General features: G+C 37.2%; 1 protein-coding gene across 9 annotated transcripts in view; it reads right to left on the reverse strand.

The window, feature by feature from the left end:
* Positions 1–12,924, reverse strand: part of SLC10A7 (solute carrier family 10 member 7) — a 283,656-nt gene that overhangs the window by 112,039 nt on the left and 158,693 nt on the right. The window contains exon 6 of one of the 9 annotated variants that reach the window (XR_012378037.1): positions 651–872. The exons of the other annotated variants lie outside the window; for them this stretch is intronic. The gene's annotated coding sequence lies outside the window, so the exon portion shown is untranslated. The remainder of the gene's footprint in view (positions 1–650; positions 873–12,924) is intronic. 9 annotated transcript variants of the gene reach the window in all.

The following is a 12,924-nucleotide window of genomic DNA, read 5'->3' on the forward strand; positions in this document are numbered from 1 at the left end:
AGATATTTATGCATTCTGTTTTCTGAGAGTATAAGGGAAGTCCAAGAAATAATGATGAAAATGATGTTCTCTTCCCAGACACATTAGAATTTGGAAAAAATTCTTTGCTCTTTTCAGAAATTATATTTTTAAAAACAGAAGTGAATCAAAATAAAGCAATGAGCCTAAACTTTCAGAATTAAATAGATAAATGTCCCTCTTTCCAATTCGGTTTAATTTGACTTAAAATTTTCAGCTATGTTTATGTCTTAACTAACACAGGTTTTGTTTATATTAACCTGGTCATTTGAAATTACAAATGACTGTCTCATGAGTCTTTAAATGCAAACCATAATTGCAATTCAAATCTATTTTTTTTTGTTATCCCAGCATTCTTAACAATACATATTACTATAGGAAAAACAAAGTGAAAATCTAGGAATCCATAAATTCTGACATTTTTATGTTTAAGTTCAACTTTATATTATTAGAATCTTGTAGTTTCATTCAACAAATAATGATTAGACACCTACTCTAGGCCAGGCATATCCTAGAGATTTGGGAAACCATTATACAGGTGGCCCAATCTCTACTTTAAAAGACTTTACAGTTTAGTTGTGGCAAAGTAAAAAGGCAAAGGCCAGATAATGGGGCGAGGAAAGGGGGCTTACCTCACTTCACTGAACAGGGGATTCCAAAAGAGGTGACATCCAAACTAAGACCAGGGGCACCTGGGTGGCTCAGTCGTTAAGCGTCTGCCTTCGGCTCAGGTCATGATCCCAGGGTCCTGGGACTGAGCCCCGCATCGGGCTCCCTGCTCAGCGGGAAGCCTGCTTCTCCCTCTGCCTGCCGCTCCCCCTGCTTGTGTTCCCTCTCTCGCTGTCTCTCTCTCTCTGTCAAATAAATAAATAAAATCTTTAAAAAAATAAAAAATAAAATAAACCAAGACCAGAATGATGAAGAGAAATGGCCAAGAGATGGGTGGAGGTGGGAGGTACCTAAGAATGATCTCGGAGAGGGGAAGAGCATGTACAAAGACCTAAAGACAAGAAAGTGTTCTCACAGTGTTTAGAGGAAAAGAAAGATAGCATGTAGTGACAGGACATAACAAATGCCACTCCCATGATAAGAATCCCATGATAAGAATTTGTTCTCACAAATTCCTCATGAAAAGATAACCAGTTATACTGCTAGCCTTGTCATTTTCTGGTAAATCAAAGAAACATAAAGGGCAATTAGATTAAGGAATACCTTAATCCTTGGCTCAGTTGGTTGGGCAACTGACTTTTGGTTTTGGCTCAAGTCATGACCTTGGGATCATGAGATCGAGCCTCACATCGGGATCCCCGCTCAGTGGGGAGTCTGCTTGAGATTCTCTCTCTCTCTCTCTCTCCCTCTGCCCCTCCCCCTGCTCATGCACTCTCTCTCTCTCTCTAAAATAAATAATCTTAAAAAAAAAAGGATTAAGTAGTATCTCAAAGGGTGCCATTTGGAATTTAACTTTCCTTAGCACTAAACTTTTTTTTTAATATTATTACGAAAATGTCAGCAAAAGCAAACATGACCAGTGCCGCTAAGTGGAGAGATGGTTGGACAGGGTAATAAAGTTAGGATCTTAAGACCATCCAAATCTTCTACTGCTGTCAAATGCTTTGTTCTCTAAAGAATGTTTATTACTAGGGTAAACTTACTCCTTCTGGAATTCTTATTTAGCAAGGAGTTATTTCTATTCAGAAATGGAAAACCCAAAGACCTAAAACCCCTCACTGTATGGTAACCTATGTGGCTTGTGCACCGGTGCCGTCTGCTGGGCCCCAAGTCATCAATTATGTATAGAAATGTGCAGCTACAGCAGTAGCCAGTGTCATGGGCCTGTCAGGGATTTCTGAAGAGGAACAAAAACATTTGATTGTGTCTTCTTTTAGAAAACACAAGCTAGGTGACAAGAGGAAGATCTGTGAAAGGAAATGTGAGTCATCGTCCAAACATAAATTAACTTCATGTAATAGGTGAAAAATGAATGTTAAAAAGTGCTTGAAATGAAACCAGAAATATAACTAGAGCAAATGCCTCAGAAATAGATATAAGAAAGGCTGACGATCGTTCATCAAAGCCACACACTTTACAATACAAATCCATTCCTTATATATTTGAGAAAAATAACTAATGGGGGTCACCAAGCTCCAACCTCTCTGAACCAAATTCAGTGGATTCAGTGTTTACAACTAGGAGTACTCAGGTTATTTGAAATAAAATGTCTTGTAATCCCCGAAGCTGGCTGGCTTCTGAGGTGTGAGTTCTCATTCTAAATGAATGAAGCATGTTTACAGACTGACCGGGGAGCACTGGAACTATGAAGATTACCACGAAGAAAATGCAATCTAAGATATCTTATGGAATTTCCCCTATTATACCAAACACAACAAAAGCTTTCACTGGGATTTCAATAAATTTAGTTCTACACATTGCTGCAGAAATTTAGTTATTCTCCCTTTCTCTAGTGAATAGCTGGGGTAGCAGCTGGTGTGTTTTGTATTTAAAACGTGAAAAAAAGAACTCTCATTCTCTCTCAGTACCTACATAAATGTGCTCGAGAAAATTTGGAAAAATGATTTACTTTAAGTAAAATGACTTTATTTCCTTTACTGTAAGGTATCTGAGATGCTTTTAAACATCTAAGAGTAAGAGTCATGTTTTCAAAAAGCATGTAGATTTCTTCTGGAGGAGACTACAATGCATAAAAACATATCCTTTAAATTTATGTAAATTTTAACACACATGCTTGAATGTATATCCTCATTCAACACTTTCTGGGTAGAATTTTTAATGCCTCATCTCTATGAAATAATTTAGGTGACATATAAATACTGTGAGGTAGCCAGACAAAGATACTATAATTTTGTATTACTTTAAAGAGCGCAACAGTCTTATTTTTGTCATTACCATACAGGTTAGATCACATGTCATATTATTCAGCCAAATTCTGTAAAATTGAAAGCATATTTAAAAAACAATGCAAAGACATCAGAGAATGCCTAAAATGGAAGAGAACCGAATCATTTCCTTATTCCTTAGATCTAAAATGGGAATAATTTGTTGATCATTCATAGAAACCGTAATTTAGCAAAACAGACTCTAACGAATGCTGAGATGCTTGATTTTCTTAGTTCTTATTTTTTACACAATTGATTTCTGCCAGTTTGAATGTGAAAAATTCCAACGTCTTTAAACACGTTGCAATTCACATGACCTGTGACACATGACACAAAACACATGACATAACACATCAGATTAACTACTTATTACTAAGACAGTTCATTAAACAAGACAAAGCCTCAGTTGCACAACTATTATGGTTTAATATATTGACTTCCATACATAGTCAATTGAACATTTTGCAAATTCAGTGAGAAATTCAATTGAGACTATTTAAAAATATCTTTCACTATGAATTTTTAAATATTTTACTACACACATGATATGTGAAGGAAATCTTCAGTCACCTATCTGCTATGTGACAGGTGCTTATGTAAAATAAGTTATCTCACTTAATCCTCAGATACATTTTTGACTATTGCTCTGAGAAGGTAAATAACTTGTCCAGGGGTCCAAAGGCTACTGAGAGCTCCTTATATTACTCTATCACTCAATAGCATTTGACTTCCTACTTCTTGAAACACTTTGTTCTTTTGGCTTCTGGAATACTACAAACTCCTCTTTACCTTCTCCTAGATCTTCCTTCCTCAATTCAGGTCTCTTATAAGACCTTTCCTGACAACCCTTCACACAACACACACACACACACACACACACACACTCACACACACTCACTCACACTCACACATATCTACCCTCCCCTACCATGTTCTATTCCTTTTATCCTTTATCTTGCTTTATTTTTGTTCATAAAACCCATCACCACCTAACATTATAGTTATTTGCTTGTTGTCTATTTCCCCTGCTATTCACCCAACCCCATTGCCCAACAAAGCTCCCCAAGGTTGAGATCCACAAGATTGGGATCTCATTTGTCTTCCCCCCCGCTATATTCTCAGTTACTACAACAGCGCCTGGCACAAAGTAAGCCCTCAATAAATGTGTTGAATAAATGAAAGGCTAGAAGTTGTGGAGCTGGGATTTGAATCCAGGTATTTCCAACTCTAGATTGATGCTAAATTTACCACATCTGTTATATTTTAATTTCAAATAGAGCACACCTTGTGTAAGACTGATGAATCACAGACCTATACCGCTGAAACAAGTAATACATCATATGTTAAAAAAAAGAAAAGATAGCAGGAAGGGAAAAATGAAGGGGGGGAATTGGAGGGGGAGATGAACCATGAGATACTATGGACTCTGAGAAACAAACTGAGGGTTCTAGGGCGGGGGCGGGGATGGGTTAGCCTGGTGATGGGTATTAAAGAGGGCATGTTCTGCATGGAGCACTGGATGTTATACACAAGCAATGAATCATGGAACACTACATCAAAAACTAATGATGTAATGTATGGTGATTAACATAATAAAAAAAAAGTTTCTGAAGAGTAAACTCACATTCTTTATAAGGAATCATAGAGCCCTGTGCCTCTCTGCTCTACCCAAAGCCTATAACTAAAGAAAGCTGCTTTACTGAAAGAAAGGGAATGTGGGGTCACACAGCCCAGGAAGAAAGAACAAAGGAGCTAACATTATTGTGCACTTACTTTGTTCTGAGTAATATATGTATAGTACATATGTATGCACATATCTATATTTGTGTTTATTTCTGTATGTGTATAACTCATTTACATTTAATCCCCATGGCAATAATACAAAGCAGGTAATATTTACCTGTTATTTTTAGATGTAGACACAGAGGCTCACAGAGTTATTCACAGTCACCCACAGTCACCCAAGAAGGTCCCAATAATCTTTGTGTGTGGGAATGTATGTGTATGATAAAATCTTTATTTCTCAATCTTTTTTGTCTGCCTGAAATATTTTTGAAGTAGAATACTGAGAAAACAAAAACAACTGCACAGTATTTAATATTCCAGTATGTTTCTTTTCATTCAGAAAAGCCTCAAGCAACTGGCAAAGAAGGTGGAACAGATAAAATGAGGACTCCTCTTTGGGGCAGGAACCATTCATTTATCCTCTAGCTTAAAACAGTAACTGTGCTCTACCACAGGCTCATTGTCCACTTTCAAGCTATACACAAAAGGCAGAAGTAAGATTGGCAGAACCAACTTATTTGAGGAGAGTTATCATTGGACCAAATAATTATCCACTTGCTTCTCCAAGGTGGTTCCTGCCCAAGGTAAGTGAGGAGATCTTCAGAGAACCAGTTGGAGAATGTGTCCCCTGGACTTTGGGGAACGGGAAATGGGAATACCAGAGGGTGTTCTCTTCCTAGAGAAGCTTGAAGCTGAGAGGCTGGGAAGGGAGAGAGGCTACAGTGGGAGCAAACTGTCAGTTTTCCACTGGCCAGGCAAAGATGTCACTTGACCTAAGGAGGAAAACTGGTCTTGAGTCATTCTGCCCAGGATTCTTCCCAGAGAAGTAGATCACTAAAAGCCAAGAGCCGTGGCTAGAGTTGTAAGAGGATCATTGTCCATACCATGCAATGTTGGATTAGGATGTTTCTAGTGAAATAGGATCACTCAAAAACCCATAGAAGCATCCCTGCAAGAGAAAGAGCTAGACTTTGAAGATGCACCATATATTCAGAGGGCAAAGCCTGATTACAACCCAAGACACATCAGACTTTGACCATTCTTCTCTAGGCCCTCCTTCCCCTATGTGCTTGATCCTAGAGGGAACAAAAACAGTGGCTCAAGAATGGGAGAGCAGGTAGGCCAATGAGAAGAGAAGAAACCTATTACAATTCTCCCTTCCCTACTGCAGATTATTGACTATGAGTTGATGGGGGGCAGGGAGAGCTTTTAATTGAATATGAGACTGGAGTTTTGACATTAGACTGGACTAGGCTTTTTCCTTTGTTTATTGAGGTAGAACAAACATAGTATAAAATTTTACATATATCTCATACATATACATATGCCTGGGTAACCCCCCCCGCAGATACAAATAGAAAACATTTCTAGTTATCTAGAAAGATTTCTCATGCTTCCTCCACATCAGTATCTACCCTGCTAAAGTTATCACTATTTTCACTTTTATCACAATAGTGTAATTTTTCTTACCTTGAACTTTATTTACATGAAGTCATAGATATGAACTCTTTGTGTCTGGCTTCATTTGCTCAATCTTATGTCTGTGAGTGTTAAATACGTTTTTGGGTGGGGCAGTAGCTCATCTTTTCCATTCATATTTTGTGTTCTATTGTATGAACACTCTAACAGAATTTACCCATTCTCCTGATGATGGATATTTGAACTTTTTCCATGTTGATCTATGAAAAAAAAAAAGGTTGCTAAAACCTTCCTGAACTTGTCTTCCGGTGGACATATGCACTCATTTCTGTTGAGTAAATATCTGAGAGAAGAAGCGCTAAGTCATAGGATAGGCATATGTCTAGCATTAGTAGCTATTGCCAAACAGCTTCCCAAAGTACTTGTAGCATTTTCCACTCCCACAAGCAATGTATGTGAATTTTAGTTACTAGACATCTTCATTAATACTTGATACTGACAATCTTTTCCAATTTTAGCCATTCTGATAGATGTACAGTGGTATCTCATTGTGGCTTTAGTTTGTATTTTCCTAATGACTAATGATGAGTCCTTTTCCATATGCTTTTTGAAGATCTGGATATCTTCTTTTATGAAATGTCTATTCAAATATTTGCCTGTTGCTTATTGTCGCCTATATTTTTTATTGATTTGTATGAGCTACTTATATAGTCTGGATACAAGTTGGATATCTGACAAATAATGTGCCTATTCTAAATATCTTCTCCAACTCTCATGGTTTGCCTTTTATTCTCTTAATGGTGGTTTCTGTTGAACAGGTGTTTTTAATTTTAATGAAGTCCAATTGATCAATCTTTCCATATATAGTTATGTTTTTGTGACTTAAGAAAATGTTCTCCTATGTTTTCTTCTAGCAGTCTGGACTTTTTAGTACCTAAAAGTGGCTGGAAGAACTATGGGCTCATCCTGAATTTTCATCTAAAAAGAGGAAAGAATGATTTTACAGAGCAAAAGTGTGCTAATGAGGGCCAGTAATACTGCTCTCTGCTTGTACCTGACAGAGTCTAGCTCATTCAGTAAGGCAGTTATACTTGGTTTGACCATGAAGATGCATTTGAGGAATAAGCATATCATATCTTTTTTAAATGAATAATTCTCCTAGCAAGTATGTTAGACATTCCTAATTTATTACTTAAGTTTATCATAGATATGACATAGTCATGCAGAATCAGAAGACTTTCCATTAGTGAATATACATCAGATGCCTTAGGGCAATCTACACCAAGATATGTTTCTTTTATAATTTGATTTTCTTAGTTTATGTGTCATACTGAAAAGATTCTGGGCAGAAATTTAGAAATGTTTCCAGTCTACCCTGTCACTGACTATCTAGTAGATAGCTCATCTATATCCATACAGTTGATTTTCCAAAACTACATTACAAGGTTGGATTTGGATTTTTTTTTTTTTAAGATTTATTTATTTTTAGAGAGAGAGAGCACGCATGAGCGGGGGCGGGAGGGAAGAGGGAGTGGGAGAGGGGAAGCAGACTCCCCAGCAGAATCCCTCCTGAGCAGGGAGCCTGCCCGAGGGGCTCAATCTCCTGCCTGACCAGGGGCTTGATCTCCTGGACCAGGAGATCATGACCTCAACCAAAACCAAGAGTTGGTCTCTTAATCCACTGAGACACTCAGGCACCCTGGATTTGGATTTCTTTTTTTTTTTTTTTTTTTTTAAAGATTTTATTTATTTGAGAGAAAGAGCACACATGAGAGGGGAGAAGATCAGAGGGAGAAGCAGACTCCCTGCCGAGCAGGGAGCCCAATGCAGGACTCGATCCCGGAACTCCAGGATCATGACCTGAGCCGAAGACAGTGGCTTAACCAACTGAGCCACCCAGGCGCCCTGGATTTGGATTTCTAATCTGTCTTTTACCCAGCATCCACCCGGTGGTCTAAACCTAGAAACCTAAGAGTCAACTTTAACTCCCTTCCCCCTCACCTACATCTATACTCATCAAGGACTCCCTATTCTACTTCTAAAATAACTTCAATATATCTTTGCTTCTCATCGTTCCCACTGCCACCACTGTACTCTAGGCCAATGTTCTTTTTCCCTTGAATCACTACACAGCCTTCTCATTAGTCTCCACACCTCCAGTCCTGCCCTCTTCCCATCCATTTTCCACTTTCAGTCAAGGTGGCCTCTCAAAGTTAGCAATAGCTAAGTTGTCTGCAGCACTTACTCTGTGCTTGGTAGTTTATAACCATGATTTCACTTCATGTTTATAACAACCCTAAGAAGGAGGTATTTTATTTCTCTTTCTGTTTAAATGGAGTCACTAAAGCTTAAAGAGGAAAAGTAACTTCCCCAAGGTCATTTAGTAAGGAAGGTGTCTACAAACCTGATCAGGTCACTCACTCCACTTGCCTTCAAGTTCATTGAATGAACCGGGTTATTTCTCTGTGCTGGGTCTCTGTGCCTGCTGCTCCCTCTGCCTGGAACATATTCTCTCTACTCTCTATTCCCCATACCCCTTTTTCCTAACTGATATCTTATCTTTCAGGCATTAGCACTCCTGAGGTCCCTCAGAATTAAAGCCTCTACTTACCTACTCTCGTAGTTCCCTAACTTCTCCTGTCATAGCATTTATCACATTTTATTTTAATACTTATTTAACTGTCTTCTCCACTAAATGCAAATTCTGTGAGGGGAGGAATGGTCCAGCTTGCTTATTACTGTTCTTGTGACGCCCACATAACACCTGACACTCATCAAATATTAGGAGGCACTCAGCAAATATTAGTTAAAGGAAAAAATGTTAGCAAGATATTTTTGATTTGTCGGTTGTTTGATGAGAAATACAGTGAACCCACAAAACAGCAAAATAAACTATCCAATAGGTATTATAACTCTTTAATCAAAGAGCCCTCAATCAGATCATCAGGAAGGTTGTAAACTTGCTCTAAGTTCCTTGCGTGCAGTGTCTGTATCTTACCATTTCTGCGGTGCTTTCTACACAATGTGTATTTATTAAATGACTGTCAAGCAGAATTGCTCACAAAGATGCCTCTCTTCGGATGACCTTCCCCATCTATCACTCCAAGCATAGCTCATGCCTCCCCTCATTTGAAAATACAGACTGGTATGGATTCTGGAGCCGGACTCCCTGTGTTCCAATTCTGGTTCCACCAGGTGTATGACCTTGGCAATGATTAAACCCTTACGTAGCTCAGTATCTTCTTCTGTAAAATGAACATCGTAATTGTCCCTATTTCATAGGGCTGGTGCAAGGATTCAGTGAATTAATACAAAGTATTAGACTGGTGTTAGACATAGGGAAAGCGCTGTGGTAACTGCTGCGGCTACTATTTACACCACAACTACTGATACTGCTGGTGAAATGACTCCTTCTCTTCTCTGCACTTTTTGAAAGCAAACGTATTAGTTCTCCTTTTACCTCCTTCCACGCTGCCTCACACATCGTCAGCCTAAAAGAAATATTAACTTGATAGACTGAGAGATTATTGCATTTCTGCCAGACAGAGTCAAAGATTTCTTTTTAGGGGGGTCAAAGGTATGCTATTTCTTCCAAGCTAAATCAAAGTTGTGTTTTTTAAGTAAGTTGGAAGAATGGATTTTGGAAGGCTTTAGAAGAATTATTTTGATGGAGCCCAATTAAAATGGGGCTGCTAAAGCAAAAGCACAAAGAGGATTAGGGTCACTGATTCTTGCTTGCTTTCCCGAAATTCTGACAAGTGCACAGTTTAAGAAAAAACATAAGCCAGTAAACAGTGGATCCTTCTTCCACTTCCTTTTTGAATACTACTTTCATCAGAGAGTAAGTATCCAAGAAGATAGACGCTCCCAAAAAAGCAGCTATCAATCCTGGGCAGCAACTAAAGTTATGAGATCCATAAACTGAGCGAAGTATCGGGGGAATCTGTAATTCTATCTCTGATTATTGTTCATTAGCATTACATTATCATAGCTTAACATCCAGTAAATATGGAAAATAGCAAAGTTTTGCCAAAAATTATAGCTCATTAATATATTTTACCTCCTAGAAAGCACAAAGCAAAACACTATTTTACATTTATATAAACACTGAATTCAATCAATAGTAAGACAGATTTTTGCTTCTTTTTTGTCAAGGATCTATATTTGTATTATTATTTTAAATTTTTATCTGGATGCCTAACTATGCAAGATACAGTAAAGTTACATATACGATTTTTAAAATTACAAAGTATACATCAAAATATTATGTAGTACCTTGCAATTGATGGTGGCTGATTTTATGACCGCACTTACCATTAAAGTTTATCTCTTAAACTTAAAGCACAGTTAAATTAAATCATTAGGTTCAGGCTCAAAAGTTTAATAAATCAGAATTTTCTTATTCTTGATGAATAATGCTTCAAAATTATTACACTTAGTGTTAAGGGTGGGATGGTTACCACGTTATCAATATCTGAAAGTTCTGCTCAGGCTCCTTAAGGTGGGTCGGTATACAGTTACTGTTTCTCAATATAGAGCAATTTTACTTAAATGAAGCAATGCTTTCAGCACTCAAATTCTAGAGTCAGAGAGGTCCATTTGATTGTCCTGGCTCCATTTCCTACTGGCCATGAGTTCTTAAGCAAGTTATTTTTTTTTAAGATTTTATTTATTTATTTGAGAGAGAGAATGAGAGACAGAGAGCACAAGAGGGAAGAGGGTCAGAGGGAGAAGCAGACCCCCCGCTGAGCAGGGAGCCCGATGTGGGACTCGATCCCGGGACTCCAGGATCATGACCTGAGCTGAAGGCAGTCACTTAACCAACTGAGCCACCCAGGCGCCCTTAAGCAAGTTATTTAATGTCTCTATGTCTTCTTCAGTAAAACTCGGTACAGTTTTGCATCCTTTACCCAAAAATCTTGGAGCCAAATGGGTTTCTATATAATATATCATATATAACATATACCAATTATATATTATTAATTATATATAGTATATATGAACATGTATTAACCTTTTCTATATATTATATACAATGTATATTACACACACACACACACACACACACACACACAAATAACCATTCTGGTGGGCTCCAAGGAAGCACTCTATAATCAAACACATTATACATTTCTGCAGCAAAACACATTAGTATTCATATTTAGTGAAATAAATAAAGTAAAAAAAAAAGCCTCATGTCCTTTCAGATCAGATACTTCTCTGACCCAAATTCTTTTGGTTCTGCTCTTGGTTTTCAGAGCTTTTCTGTTTCTAAATGTGGACAAGGAGTGGAAGACCTATAATCCCTCCTTCCCGGGCTGTGGTAAGTATTTAATGGTAATGTACACGGAGAGCACACAGCCCATATTAAAGTCATATTTGGCTGTCAGTGTTATCTCTGCCATCAAGACTGTTATAATTTTGACAAACTACAAAATACACTAAAGTGTTAAAAGTGATGATTGCTGACTGATGCAATTCCAACTGAATTTTATCTTGTTATCTATACTTTTCTATATTTTATCAATTCTATGTAATGGACATTTACTATTTTTAGAATAAAACAGATTTATACAACTTAAGAAAATATTTATTCTGCCTTCATTTAAAAGTATTTACTTTCTGAAGTAACTGTATTTCCTTCTAGATTTTCTTCGTCTTGCCTTTCTTCTATCACACTGACAAAAATTCTTCTGCGTTTCCTGTGTTGAAAATGTTCTTGTGTTATAAATTCATTAGAGGCAAAGAAATTTTATTCTTTGACTCCACAGTCAGTTTTTTTCTCTTCTGACCAACGAATAAGCATGACTATTTTTGGGTACTCACACTAAAAACATGGTTTAGCTAATGCACAAGGTATTTCTTCAGTTCCTGAGTTACTGGAATAGTGTATTTATAGATCTGTGAACTGTTTGATATCATAAAAGTAAGATATCAGGATGAATACCAAAATTCTCACATTAATTCTAATAGTTACAGTCTCTGCCTCCATAAAGAATATTTTAAAATTATAACTAAAAACCAAAACCAAACAACACGAGGCAAAAAAAAAGAACAAAACAAAAACTTCCCTGTTATTGTACAGTGCAATATTATCCAACAGAACTTTCTGCAAATGATGGAAATGTTCCACAATCTGCACTGTTCAATACAATAGCCATCAGCCACATGTAGCTATTAAGCACTTGAAATGTGGCTAGTGCAACCAAGGACCTAAATTTTAAATTTTATTTAATTTTCTAATTAATTTAAATGTAAATTTAATTAGCCACATGTGGTTAGTTACTAATGTATTAGATAGTGCAGGCCACAAAACTCCAGTTGTTCATGCAGTCCTTTGAATGGAGACACTGACTGTCACTTCTATTTTAAAATGATTTGTAATGTTATCCATATGATGAAATTTGGGAGGTTTTTTTCTATAATTTTACTCGGAAAGAATCATTGAAAATCAAATTGTCAGAGTCTCCATGAATGAAAGTTTCTGCTTCATTGGGCTATGTTGGTAGTAGTTGGCTAAAGAATTTATCACTTCATTCAATGTTTGTGCTTGTCTGTATCCATTCTCTGGTTCTTTATCTACCCCACATTACCAATTATGTCTAATAAATAAATATCCCCAAAGTGGCACCAGGCAGACAACCATTAAAAACAAAACAAAACAAAACCAACAACAGAACAGAATCAATTAATAAATGAATCTTCCATCAGAGAACAAGGCAAGTAACAAAAGCCAATTAAAAAAAAATCTCTCACGGTCCAAAAAAAAAACCCCTTTAAATTCCACCTCAGTACGCTGACCCTATTG

This window comes from Callorhinus ursinus, unplaced genomic scaffold (genome assembly GCF_003265705.2).
Source record: "Callorhinus ursinus isolate GAN/ISIS: 27379988/994484 unplaced genomic scaffold, GSC_fseal_2.0 scaffold4, whole genome shotgun sequence".
Taxonomy (NCBI): Eukaryota; Metazoa; Chordata; class Mammalia; order Carnivora; family Otariidae; genus Callorhinus; species Callorhinus ursinus.